The sequence below is a fragment of the Oryzias melastigma genome, linkage group LG16, assembly GCF_002922805.2.
Source record: "Oryzias melastigma strain HK-1 linkage group LG16, ASM292280v2, whole genome shotgun sequence".
Classification (NCBI taxonomy): domain Eukaryota; kingdom Metazoa; phylum Chordata; class Actinopteri; order Beloniformes; family Adrianichthyidae; genus Oryzias; species Oryzias melastigma.
The window spans coordinates 27,496,530-27,509,637 of NC_050527.1; positions in this window are offsets into that span (position 1 = coordinate 27,496,530).

Consider the following 13,108-nt stretch of genomic DNA (forward strand, 5'->3'; position numbering starts at 1 on the left):
GATGGAATAAAAGAGGTGATAATGAGGACTCAAAACGACTTCTGTGTTTCCAGGTTTGGAGCCAGAAACGAGGATTTCCTCCGTTTGAAAACCTCTCAGTTCCTTTGAAATGTTTCATTACAGGAATGTTGTGATAATGACGGACGGAAACCTTATTTTGGTTCAAAAATACATTCCTGGTATTATTTCTCCAGACAAACACATAAACATTCATCACTCCTCAGGTTATGATCTTCAAAATATTACAGGGATTGAATTTGAAATAATCAATGATCCAAACATGATGTAAAGTAAAAATAACACGAGGAACTATTTTTGAAAGCACACAAACCCAGCAGACCTTCCAGATCTCCTCTTCCCTTAAAGTGACCGTTTGGAAGCATTTTGGCTTTTATAGTGTCGAGGGTCAATAGAGTAAAAGACACACAGTGTGGAAATTATATCACAGCAGAATTAAATATGTTGGGAACACAACACATTTGAGAAATCACAAAGTGCGGCATTTATTTAGTTAGCGTGAGTTAACCCTCTTATGGGGTCCAGATGACCCGACCTTTATAATGATGTGTGACCCTCCATGACAAAGGTCTACAGGATTTCATGTCTGTCACAGACACCTGTGAACATTATAAATCTTTAAAACAAAAACTTCTGCATGCGGTCTTGTGGGGTCCAAGTGACCCCACTTTTAATGTAAACATGCCAAGGAGAGCAGAAGGGTTAAAGAGCGTTTCATTAAAGCTGCTCTGATGATAAAACGTAAATGTATCTTATTTAAAGTTGTTCAGTTCAAGAACATTTTTCACTTTTGATGCTGTGAAAGATTTTTGATTATCAAACCAAATATTTTTCAATCCTTTAATATTTGAGGTTCTATTGAAAATATCAACCTTTCGTTTGAGCAGATTTTATTCCAAATGGTTCTATTTTGGTTGATGTTATTTCCACGTATTTTAAGTGCGATCAGCACAAACACTGATAGAAATTCATGTTGGTATCATGTAATACCTTCAGCAAAGACGCACATCGCTGCATGTCTGCACAGATATTAATCACTTCCAAGGATAAATGTTTTTGTTGTTCTACAGGATATTTTAGGGCATAATAAACAGGAATGATTTGGTTCAGTGAAAATGTTAAGAGCAGCTATGGAGACACGTAGTTTCAGGTTTCAAAATAAGAGCGGCCAAGAAAGAAGAAAAATCATCTCTGGGTGAACGTATGTTTATAACATTACGTGGAAAATAGTCACTTTTATATTTTTAGCAACAGTTTGAATTAATTTGATAATTTTTTACCTTTATTTTCTTGCAGATCGGACACAGTTATGAGCAAAAACATAGAGGAGTGACGTTAGAACCACGGCTGATCTAACAGCAGCTCACTGACCGCAGTAGAAAACATTCCAACAGGAGTAAGTTTGACTTTAATGTCAGACACGTTGTATTTGTCTGACTTGTCTGACAAGAATTATGTGAGAACGGAAATTTAGGAAACGTTTTTGTAGAGAAAAGTTCTTCTGCAGCTCCACGTCTCATTGCCAAAGCTAATGCTAGCGTTAGCGTTAGCACAGAATAAAATCATAATTACCATCAGAATCAAACAAGCAGCATTCAGTGAAGTACTTGTAACGTTTGTCTAACTTTAACCAGGTTGTCAGAGAGAAATAATCCAGGACTGGTTTAATATCATCCAGAGGATGTGATGTTTCACCTGCTGTGGTCCTGACTACCTGTTGTTCCAGATTGGACTCATGTTCACTCCTCCATCCTTCTGCTGCTCTCTTCTCCTCATTATCTGTCCTCTCTCAGTCATCTGTAAATAAAGAACATCAGATGGACTTTATAATAATAGATGTGTACAACAGGTTAACAGAACAGATAACTGCTCTTTGCAGAATGAAGAGAAACTTTCTAAATATTACGATTTTCAATGTGAAATAGAATAGATGATACTCAAATGGTAAAAAGTATTAACTCTCTTTTATTTGGATATTTGGACTTTATGACTTCATGTAAACACATAAAAATAAAATACATCAATATAAAATGCAGATCTAACAAAAATTGAGTAAATCTGTAGAAATGTAGAGACAGAATAAGTCCTTCAACTATGTGGTAGTGAGCGTCTAAAGTAAATCCTAAATCCAATGATCAAATCAAATGTTGCAATAATAGCCCGATCTTAAACAATTATCATATTGATGAATCTGCATGAAAAATTATAAACGTCTGAGCCTTAAAAATGAGCCACAGCTCCAGAAAACATCTCTAGTAGATCTTAAAAGATTCTAATAATCAAATTAAAACATGATTCATTAATATGTTTTGTCTTTCTGAATAACAAATGTTATCAAACACATCACCTTCTTCTTCGTGGTGACACAGAAGTTCTGACATTTTCTAGTTTATCTCCATTGGAGGAACCTCCGTGAATGATGCTAGGCTAACGCTTTAGCTAGGCTAACTGTCTTCAGATCCGACAGGTGTTCACATAACTTGAACATTTCCAGCGTTTGCCTGCGTGATGTGTTCAGACAGTCTTCCTGCCGCTGCAGCACCACAACAGAAAAGTTTTCCCGCTACTTTTCCTCGAAAACCGTCGGGTTTTCATTTGTTGCTGGAAGTCGGGGAGCCGGAAAAGTTCAGGAGTCGAAATAAAGATGACGAGTGGGGGGCGGGGCGGAGCAGGGCTGTCAGCCAATAAAACACGAAGGGTTTTTTTTTTCTCTTTGTTCAACTCCTCTCTGATTGGTCAGCCTGCTGTGCGTGTGTTGCATTCACAAAAGCTGGGAAAATACAAAACCACCATTATATCATAAACGTAAAAGGCAGTTCTGGGTCAAAAACAACATTCGGGGCCTGAAGATAATTATTCGGGGATAGAGCCGGGAATGCCCACGACAATGACCTGGAAATACTAATGAGAATGATCTGTACATATTTTTTAAATTTGTGTTATCTGATTTATTTTATGATTTTTCTATTGAAAAAAAATCAGTACACATTCCTATGATGCTTCCTTTACATTAACGACTCATCCAATTGAAAATGATCTGCATACATACTGTATATATTTTTGTTGATTTTTGATACTTGATTTTTTATTAATTATTTTTTTTCTAATGTCAAATAATCAGCACATTTTGTCTGAATGCTGATAATAAATCTGCAAATGCAATGCAAGTCTGAAATAGTGATATATCTACTTCTATAGTCATGTGATTTATTGTTATTTGAGGATTCTTAATCACCTGAATCTATGTTGGAAAGATATAAATATCTGATCTTAAGTAATGATACCGAGTGATAATACAGATAATAAAGGAAATGTTAAGGTCGAGTCGGGTGGGATTATATAAGTTCACTTCCTCCCACTTCCTTTCAGGCCATCTCTTAATGTTTCCTGTGGTGACATGTCTTTAAGGATGTAAACTTCTGATGATTGATTGTATTGCACATTATTTTTTTTTCTTCTTGATTCCTTGAAATAAACAGTTTATAATCTGATTTCTAATCTAAAATTAAATGTAACTTGTTTGTGTCCTCCAGGGGAACATGTTAAAAACATTTTCTTTCTCTTCCGACTTTTCCCATCAGAAGGTCGCCATGTTGAAAATGTTTCTTGTATCTGACCCGGTCTTCTCCATCCTCCACTCTAACAGCTGCTCCCTTCATGTCTGCATCACTGCATGAAGAAACCTCTTCTCTGGTCTCCCACGAGACCTCTTCCCTGCAGGTCTGGACACAGTTTCTCCTCTGGACAGTCTGAACCATCTCAGTCTGACTTTATCTCCAAACCTCTAACATGTGCTGTCCCTCTGATGTATTCATTCCTGATCCTATCCATCCTGGTCACTCCCAAAGAGAACCTCAGCATCTTCATCTCTGCTACCTCCAGCTCTGCTTCCTGTCTTTTCTTCAGTCCCACTGTTTCTAGTCCAAACAACATGGCTGGTCTCACCACAGTCTTGTACACCTTTCCTTTCATTTGTGCTGAAACTCTTCTGTCACACATCACACCTGACACTTTTCTCCACCCATTCCAACCTGCTTGCACTCTCCTCTTCACTTCTTTTCCACACTCTCCATTACTCTGTACTGTTGACCCTAAATACTTAAACTCCACCTTCTTCATCTCTTCTCCCTGTAACCTCACTCTTCCACTCTGGTTCCTCCCATTCACACACATGTACTCTGTCTTACTGCGGCTAACCTTCATTCCTCTCCTTTCCAGGGCAAACCTCCACCTCTCTAACTCCACCTCCACCTGTTCCCTGCTCTCACTACAAATCACAATATCATCTGCAAACATCATAGTCCATGGTGATTCCTGTCTAACCTCATCCGTCAGTCTGTCCATCACCATTGCAAACAGGAAGGGGCTCAGAGCTGATCCCTGATGTAATCCCACCTCCACCTTGAACTCCTCTGTCACCCCTACAGCACACCTCACCACTGTCTTACAGCCCTCATACATGTCCTGCACTGCTCGGACATACTTCTCTGTCACTCCAGACTTCCTCATACAATACCATAGTTCCTCTCTGGGCACTCTGTCATAAGCTTTCTCCAGATCTACAAAGACACAGTGGAGCTCTCTCTGACCTTCTCTGTACTTCTCTATCAACATCCTCAAATCATGAGGAGAGAAGAAATATTTCCTTTTAATAATAAAGTTTAACCTACATAACACTTGAAAACCGTTTAGTGATCAGCCTGAATCAGCTGATTCTGACGCACATATAGTGACGTTTCATATCAATATGCAGCACATTACTAAAGTCACTTTTCTACACAACACAACTGTGTAAACAGCTCACTACTCTATAGGGTTTCAGTTTATTTTGAACACCACTTAAAACAATAAAAACAGTGTTGCACATCAATGCAAAGCTGCTTTTCTTTGCTTCAGTTACATTAATTGTGTAACGATAGTTGAAAGAACATAAACACTGGAGCTCTGATGTTAAAGGGTTAATAGTTGTCCAATAGGAACTCAGGAATAAAACTTCTATTTTAAGCTAGCATAGCAAAGCTGTGGTATACTATCAATGCTGTGATGCTGAACTAAAGCCCATTTTTCAGATTCAGATTCCCTCCTGGGGCCACTTCCAGCCCCCAGACCCTAATTTAGCCCGAATGAGTTTAAGACCATCAACTAAAATCTGGTCTCAGTCCATTACTGCAGGAAAACATTAAATGCAGCCATGTCTGTCCACTAAAAGTGAAAAAAACGTGTTTTAAAGTCGTTTTCAATCAGAAATCCAAATGAGAAAATGTTCTGACTGAAGCTGAGGAAACAAACGCCTGATTAATGTCATCTGGGGGGCTTCATAAAGCCAAAAAGGAGCTCCAGTTTTACAGAGAATCAATCTTTGACACAACATTAGCTTGTTTATTATAATATGCTCGATCAAAAACTGTAACTATGTCTTATTTTCTTATCTAAGAGAAGTATAAAGAGTTCAGGATTACAGTCCATTTGTGCTTAAATCTTTCTTTAGCCCCATTAGATTTTAATTAAGCCGATTGTATTTCCCTTTGTCTTCATCTTCCCACCTAACCTGCATCTCAACCCCCTTTAACCCAAACTAGAAGCCTTTATCAGGTAACCTGATGTCACTCAACATTTTCCATTGCTGCTTTGTTGTGCTCGGGGGGGCAGCCCGCTCTCTGACAGCCGGTGGCTGAGCGGCAGCGTCCTGTCTCCCCTCCTGACAGGGTGACGAGGCTCTGGCAGCGTCAGGACGTCTGACTGGCAGGCTCTAACTTTGGCTCGGGTGGCCTGTCATGCAGGGCTTTCGTTTGGCTAAATAAAAGCAGGAGAAGTTTGTGCCGCATAAACTAAAATTATCCACACGCTTGCCCCTCCAGCGTCTGGATTTGCACCAACAGCTACAGAGATTAACTCCCAGATGGGAGCTCTCCCTACAGGAAATAGTAGCGTTTGTTTGCCTGTACTTGGAAGCCATTATCAGGTGAGTGCACGGCGTCCTCCATCCCAGACAGTCTATTTTCCATTCTGAACATTAAACTGTTCAGCCGTTTTCTGGGAAAGCTTTTACTGATCAGATTTAACCTGGTGTTCAGGGAAGGACCCCGGCTGGCCAGCACAGACGGCTGAATCCACTCAGTTCCTTCATAGATCCTCCAGTCTGAAGACGGACCGTCACATCGAAGGATCATGAAAAAGCACAGAAGTTCTGGGTTGAAACGGGAAGGCGCTGCAGTCAGATCGAGTTTGTCTGCACTTGTGGAGCTCAGAAGAAACAGAATTATGCGTGGGACTCACTGCAACAACTTCACACATTTGTTTGGAAGCGCTGGAAGATCTTAACTGTTTAGGGGCTGAAAACAAGACAGGAAAATGAAAAGAAAATGTCATTAAATAAAACAATAAAGATGTTTTTATTGCGTTTAAAGCCTTAGTCACGTGGATCCGTTTGGTTATCGTGTCTGTGGAGGGTCGGAGGGAGCAGACTCGTACGTCCACCTCATGAAAATGAACATACCATTGTCATGTGTGGTAGTATGTTGTATTGACATGAACGTGAGAAAAACACTAAAGATTCCAACACAACATGAATACAAAATAACAATAACAATTAAAGGGAAATATAAAACATTAACATGGATTATCAATGTTTCCTGTGTGGTGGGCCAGATCACATGGTTTAACGGGCCGCATGCGGCCCCTGGGCCGTAGTATGCCCACCATTGCTGTATGACGTCCACACAAACTAGATTCTGATTGTCTAATTTCGAACACAAAGAGCGTGCACGTATCATGTGAACAGCAGTAACGGGCTTTCGTACGGTCTGCAGGATGTGGCAGGTTGAATAAATGAAAAATCTGTATGACACGTCTGCGTTTCACCTGCTTTCCCTCACGTGTTGTGTAGGTGTTCACTCCAACGCGCAGCATACCCATAGAAAAATATTCTCTCTGCAGGTTTACTAAGACCTTAATATTTCCTTGATATTCATTGGCAGACGGCTCATATCTAACAGGAAGGTCAGTTGACAGAGACTTTGATAATTTAGCATGACAACGTAAACTTACACTGCCCTGATGTTTTTGCAGTGTTCATGTGGCTTATTCACTGGCGTTATTCATTTAGTAAAATAGACTATTTATTAAGTGTCGTTCTGGTCAGGAGATGCACTGTAAAAACACAAAATATCAGTATTTGTCTAGTTTAAATATCTTTTTAAACTTGATATAAGAAAAAAAAACTACTTTTATATTACTTTTATAGAGAGTAAATGTACCACGTTTATATAAGTTCGCTTCCTCCTACTCCCCTTTAAGCAGTCTATGATTTGATGCAGAGTTATCTTGTGTCTGACGATTCTGTGTATAAATGTAAACCTCTGTTGATTGTACTGAACATACATTATTCTTGTTTTGATTTCTTGAAATAAACCATTTCAAAGCAAATAAAAAAAAGATATTAAAAATCTTTAATATAATAAAACGAAATCATAAACATAAAGTAATGGAGTCATTTGATCTTATTTAAGTGTTATCTCTAATGAAACTAGTGTTTGACTCATCACTTGCACATAATTTTAACAATTGTGTCTTAAAAAGTGTAATATTAGTCTTATTTTATTTAAATTATCTAGGTCAGAGGTCAGCAACCTGCGTCTCCAGATCCACATGTGGCTCCTCGGCCAAACACAAAATAATAAATCATGGAGACTGGTGACCCAGACATGTCGACTTTCACAGTTAACAGCTCCCAATAACCAAAACTACCTGAAGAAAACAAATAAACAAAGCCCACAAACTAAGACTACCAAACCCCAAACTAAAATAACTAAAAGTGTAAGACTGCTGAGGACAAAGAGGGTATAATTACTGTACCTTTTATGTATGAAGGTGAGTTTGTTTTTTATAGTCTTGTTATTTGGACCTTGAGTCTGTGATAATAATTTATTCTATTATTTTGATCGGTAGAATGCGAGCTCGGTGGCTCTTTTCCTGTTAAAGGTTGCTGACCCGTGGTCTAGAGCAAAGAAAGATGGATTTTTATGACACTTAAAATAGGATGTTTTTGGGAAAACAATATAAGCATGTATGTAAATAAATGTACAAACTTTAAAGATAAAAACTGTCTTTTAACTCCTATTTTAAGGCAAATTTCTAATTATCTGAGCAAAATGACCAATTATTAGTAGTTTAAGGCAATTTCAAGATTATATTTTGTGTTAAAAGAGCAGAACTTATCTATAAGACAAATTCTAGTCTTTCCAGAACATATCAACGTATCTATAAGACAAATTCTCCTCTTTCCACTGGCAGATTGTTTCATTTATAAAAAAGAAAAAAATCTTATATATTCTATTTTTTTAATTGTTTTGAAAATGACGTTTTTTTCCAGTGTGAAGGGCTTCTTGTAAAGAAGCAGTTTAGCTGATCTTGCATTCTCCATCACTCATCTAAAAGCATAAAGGTTGCTTACATCTTTGTCACATAATCAAAGTGAATTCTTGAGTCGCGGCGTTTGGATGTCATGAAATGTCAGCTGTGATCGTCTCAAATGAAGCTGAGCTGATGGAGAATAACACATCAGACCAGGGAAACCAGAGGGAATGGGGATTTATTATCAGTCTCCACAGAAATCACTGGCAGTCTAATCTTCATCAGCTGATGAAAAATGAGTCCACTCTAAAAATGTGATTTTCTATTGATCTGATTAGACACAGCACATCCTTCAGTCAGAGGAATCTCATTTCTGAGGCGGTGAAAGACGAGGCCGCTCTCAGAAAATGTGTCTGGAAAGTCGACACAGAAAACAGTCGACTCGGAGCATCAATAAGCAGAAGAAGACGGTCTGGAATGACATTTACATTCACTTCAGGCATGGATTTCCTTTAAACGATGAAGAGAACCTCTTTGACCGGGACATTTATTTAAGGTTGAGTTTCTGAAGCAGGCAAATGTGGGCAGAAGAAAACATTGACCGACTGCAGACGTTTGTCTTGAATTCTGCTAAATTAGTCGCAGATAACGAGAGCAGCTCTTACTGAGGATGTTATTAAAACAAATACTTTGAATAATGAGTTAAAATGTATGAAAATCTTGGGGCCTGATGCTGTACAGAGACTGTTTAAAGTGGCTTTCTGCTCTTCCATTGCAGCAGGTTTATTAACGCAGCTAAAAGTCCACAAATCTAAATCAGAGTAAGGCAGGTGAAGTCAGCAAAGAGCATCAGAGAGGAACCAGAGAGGTCAGGATCCCGGCAAAGGTCAGGGCAGGCGGCAAACAAGCAGAATCAAAGCCGAAGCAGGATCAGGATCAGGTCAAGATCAGGATCAGGATCCGGTCACGATGAAATGCTCGGCATGCAGGCTGAGTGGCACAAACAATACTTCGCACTGAGCGTGGTCTGAGCAGCTGATTGACTGATGAGAGTCAGGTGTGGAGACATGCAGACACCGTGTGCTGGGGGTTGATGGGAGATTGAGTGCAGTCAGTACTCAGGAGATGGCTCCCGGCGTCGACCACAGGGGGAGACAGATGACGGATTGACGGATTGATTGATGATGATGAACGCCACTGCCGTGCAGGAATGGGAATGTTTCTGCTGTAAACCAAAGTTCAGCTGTTACTCAGTCATTCTCCTCTGATACCTTCATTTAACATATTCTTTAGTTATTCAAGCTATAAACCGACCAATCAGATGCCTCAATAAAAGTGGGTGGAGCCTGCTGGCCCCCACATCTAACATTCAGAAAGATTTTTTGTAGCCTGCTACTATGTGGTAGGGGTGTGGCCTTCCAACAAGCTCCCTCCTGACTGGTGGGAGTGGTTACCATAGAAACGTTGACCTGGACCAATCACTGCTTACTGACGACTTCTGGCTCTAACATGGCGGTGTCTGTATAGTAAACCAATGGCGACCGACTTGACCTTTTTGGGGCTGAAAGTAAATAATGTTTTAATGAATTTAAGTCGCACTCACTCAGTCCAGTTCTCGTATACAGTCGAGGGTTGTTCTAAAAATACTTTCATTGACATTTATGAGTCTCTGATGGTTTTAAAAACAAAGATTTGATCAAATATATTTTATATGTGTGAATATGATAAAAATGTTGTAGAGATGAAGTAAAACTCACCATGTTTCTTCTGAGGGTTGGATTAAAATACTACTAATGTTGATTTACACTTTTAAATAATCTTTATTATGCTTTTATCCATTCATTTATCCTTTCAGTTGTTGTGATAACAGTTGATTTTATTTATGTGCAGCCCTTTCTTTGACTGTGGTCATGTTTAAGTGGTCGGTCGGTTCCAGTCTTATCATTTGTGTTTCAACAACTTGTTAAATGAAATCATATCCAACAACCACAAATCTGCTAACATGTCAGTGAGGGTTCAACATCTGAATACATTGATAATGAAGCTATGAAGTTACTCTAAAGAACTGATGCTGTCAGAGGGAATACCTGACAGGTGCTGCTTCAAATGTCGTTTTGTTTCGATTTAATACAAATCCGAAGCAAAACAGTGACCCAATGTTGTGTTGTGACTGTGTTGTGTTACTTTAGATTTTATTCGTTCATACTTGTTTACATTTAGCTGAAAACAAGAGATTTTTCTCACAATTTTTGCATTTTTGTCCCGTTAAAAAACTTTTTCTTAAAGGTTTTCTTTGTGCTTTTTGGGGAATTCCTTTGATAATTATTCCACTTATGAATCCTTTTGACAACAAGTCACTGTGACACCTGAATCCATGGAGCTCTGCAAACTCCTGCTGGTGGAGACGAGCAGAGATGACGTTTAACACCAAACCAGAACAGAGAAAAGACGGGAACGTTTAAAGCTCCCTCCATCGTCACGCGCCGCCTGAGCTCGCAGGAAAATCAAACGGATGAGATTTGAGGACACAGCTGCTATAGAAATCTTTTCTTTTTTTTTTGCCTGGTTCCATTTGCTTTTGAAAGAATAATAAGTGTTTTATCCACTGTGACTTTAACACACAAGTATTTATTTCTATGAGTCCAGATGAGCTTACATTCAGCTCACACTCCAGTTTACTCTGAGGTCAAGAGACTCTTTTCCATTTCAGATTTAAAAAGTCAGACTAAAGTCGGGAAGTATTTTTAACTTTTTAAACTGGGACAAGTTCTTGTGACATCAACCAATAGACATCGTCACCACAAGAAATCTGAACAGTTCCCAAAGATCAGTTGTTAAGATCCATCATTTAAGTTTATGAAAACATTTTATGGTCCTAAATTCACAAATAAACATATTGTTTTGTAAAAATCATGACGATTTACCAAAGTTTGACTCTGTAAAAGATGTTGTGTTTCAGAAGATCTTGTTGTAGGAAACTCTATGACTACAACTTCCCATCTGTTGCCACGGTAACTGCCATTGCTACCATAGCAATTCTTAATTTAGAGTGTAGCCATAAAAATCAAATGTCTCATAATCAAATTATAATACTAATACTCTGAGATCATAATACTACATCCTCAGGATGCACAATCAGAACCGGTCAACACGGTTTTTTTACTTCTTATCTTAATGCAATCATTATAAATTCAGAAACCAAACCAGCGGATTTTTGCTTATGACTCTAATTAATATTCATCTGTAATTCTAAAGTTATCCAACCTGACAGAAGATCTTCAATTCTGCTCAATCGTCAGGAGAGAACAAGACGTTCCCGCTTTAGGAAGCTGCATTAACTGCTCCCTCGTTTATCATTGGAGCTAAATTAGGTCCTAAAAAGAACTTGTGATAGGCCAAATCTGTAAAGGAATGACATTATGTTTTTACAATAATTCCAGATGTTTTAAGGAGATGAAACTCCTCACCACGGTTCTCAGACAGACATGAACATTTTCACACTTTTCTCTCTTGTTTAAACTCTCAAATCTTAAACAAGCTAAATAGCAAAATAAGTCCCGTTTTAGAGAATGTAAACAAAGATATGATCGCGATCACAGATTTATGTAATTTGGAAAGTTGAGCTTATTCTGTACAAGAGAGACGACACCATTGACGTGTACGTGAATGGCCGCCATGTTGGAGCCAGACGTCGTCGGTAAGCAGTGATTGGTCTGAATCATTGACTGTAAAAACAATGGACAGATTAACCCTTCCCTTCTAAACAGGAAGTACCAGCTGGTTCCAGAAGGGCCAAAGTCCCGTAGACTTCCACAGAGGAACAGACAGTAATTACTCAGTCATTTTATTAGTCAGAATAATCATTCCGCTCTGATTCATTCCTCTTGGTATGCTTCTTCCAATCCTAATTAAAAAAAATTAGTTGGTGCAAATTTGATTTACTTTTTATTTAACCTTTAAACAGATAAAAAAAAATGTCTAATTTAAAATTGTGGCCTGGCAAAAGGCATAACCTTTTGAGAAAAGAACACGAAATAAAATGTTATAAAATCAGAAAAAACACAAATCATTGCACTGTGTATTTATGTTAATAATGCTCACTAAAGCCAGATTTCTTCTTGGCAGAATCAGCTGATGCATGAACATATCAGGACTGTAAACTGCTGCATTCCAGCTGCTTCTCTTCACTTCTGAATCCGCTGATGTTTATGATGTAATCAGTTGAGTTACGGTGGTTAAAAGGATGTAAAAATGTTAACCTACTCACATCTCCTACCTGGACCAGGTGTGTCCAGCCAATCAGAACACACCAAAGAAGAGGATGCTGAGAATCAAGCCGCCCTCGGCCCACATTCCTGCACTAGACGGTTTCTTAGCTTTGCCCTCATTACCATCCGTCTGGAACCATTAAAATATCTCTGTTCTTGGTCTATTACATCATTTCATGAATTCATTTAGATTTTTGTGGACAGATTAATAATTTACAAACCCGTAGAGTGGGGAACGATGAGCTGCTGGAGGCAGAACTCCGGGCTTTTCTGATCCTGTAATCCACACTGAGCTGAATGCTGGACGTCCACGACACTCAGCAACATGTCTGCTTTTTGTCCTGCAGGGGTTCATTCTTTCATATTCACTAGATTACTGGAGCATTAACGTCACTTTCACCACGGAGAGCGCGTCTTCCAAACAGAAAAGGGGACTGGAGAACATGAGGAGCAATAATAGAAGTACATGA